Here is a 1,960-nt window from a genome sequence, read left to right as displayed (position 1 = left end):
GAAATGTTCCACAGCCCATGTACACGCTAACATCTCCTTCTCTATGGTGGAGTAGTTTTGTTCAGCTGACGATAGGGCTTTCGAGGCAAACGCTACCACATGTTCCGTGTCGCCCTTCTTCTGAGTGAGGACCGCCCCATGTCCATATGCACTGGCGTCTGTAGTGATGACTGTACTCCACTCTGGGTTGAACGGTTGCAAGCATGGCGCTTTAACTATGTGTTGTTTTATGCTTTCCACCGATTTCTTCTGATCTTCCTGCCACGTGTACTCCAACCCTTTTTTGAGGAGCTCTCGGAGCGGTGCTGAGGTTTCCGAGAATTTGGGGATGAATTTTGCATAGTACTCCGCCAACCCGAGGAATGACCTCACTTCGTCTTTGTTGGTGGGTTCTGGAGCTTTAATTAAGGCCTGCAGTAAGTTTTGCTTGGGACTTATACCTTTCTCTGATATTTTGTACCCCAAATACTCAACTTCTTTTGCTTTGAACACACATTTTTCGTACCTTAATCTCACACCCGCTTCTTGCAGTTTGGTGAGGACTGTTCTCAATGTGACGTCGTGCATCTGTTCGTCCTTTGCGTAGATAAGGATGTCATCCTGGAAATAAGCCACGTTCCTGACGTTCCGCAGTAGAGCATCCATCATGCGTTGAAACGCTGAGGCTGCAGATGATAAACCAAATGGCATTTTGGTGAACTGGTACGTGCCAAACGGGGTGATGAAAGCGGTGAGTGGCTTGGACTCCATGTGCAGTTGAATTTGATGGTAGGCGTTCCTCATGTCCAGTTTCGAGAATACTTTGGCTTCCTTCATCATGAGGATTACCTCATTTATGCTCGGCAGCGGGTAGCTGTCTGCAATAACTTCCAGGTTTAGGCTGCGGAGGTCAATGCATACTCTTAGCTCTTGTGAGTTCTGTTTCTTTATGAGTACCACTGGGCTCAGCCACTCAGAAGCTTCAATTTCTTCGATGACGCCATCTTTCTTCATTCTGTCCAGTTGGCTTCTGAGTGTGTCTCTTGCCGTTGTCGGTACTGGCCTTAATCTGTGCTTGACCGGGACTGCGTTGGTTTTGAGTAATATTTTGTGGACGAAGCCCTTGATGTGACCAGGTTCTTCCAAAAATAGTTTGGGGTAATCACTTTTCACTACTGGTGCGCTCCTCCAACTGACTGACAGTACCTGATCCTCTGTGCTGGGGTCCAGCTTGATTTTCAGTTTCGCCTGGTCGTCCCACCCTCATACCGCTGGGCCTTCTTGACTAAAGTAAACTTTGGTGGTGGTCTCTCTTCCTTTGAACTCTACTTTCCCTTTGATGTAGCCCAACAAGTCTACAGACGCACCACCGAAAACTGTAGGCTTGTGCCGTGTGCTGAGTACTTGGACTGTCTCTGTACCCATCATCTCTTTGTACGTGCGTAGGGGTATTATGGTGATATCAGAACCCAAATCAGCCATGACCCTTGTTTCCAGTCCATTTATTTTGATTGCACAGTGGGGCTTTTCCCTTCTGGCCCGTGAGCTGTTCACCATGATGACTGTCGGTCTCCCTTCATCTTCCGAGGACGAATCCCTCTCTGTGTTGTGTTCAGCGTTAACACTCGTGATCTTTTTGTTGCGCCACCGAGACATGATTGAGAAGTGACCAATCTTTTTGCATACTGAGCACTCCTTGTCTCTTGCTGGGTACTCTCTATCGAAGTCTAGATGCTTCGTGCTGGTGCACCTGTGGCATTTCAACGGTTCTTTCTTCCCCCATTTTCCTTCTCTCGCATCGAGGACCGGCCTCTCCTTCTTTGGGCGGATTGCCACTGATTGAACTTCGGTAGGGCCGTGGCCGCTTGCAAATTCTTTCCTTCTGCCTACCGTCTCCTCAAGTGCTCTCGCTATTTCAATAGCTTTTTCCAGCTGCAATTCCTTCTCTAAAATGAACTTATCTTGTACTTTTCTGCTGTTT

Source organism: Ambystoma mexicanum (assembly GCF_040938575.1).
Source record: "Ambystoma mexicanum isolate Mex_15411 chromosome 12 unlocalized genomic scaffold, UKY_AmexF1_1 Mex_chr12_unloc.2, whole genome shotgun sequence".
Lineage (NCBI taxonomy): Eukaryota > Metazoa > Chordata > Amphibia > Caudata > Ambystomatidae > Ambystoma > Ambystoma mexicanum.
The sequence above is the reverse complement of the archived record's forward strand: the minus strand, read 5'-3'. Positions refer to the sequence as shown.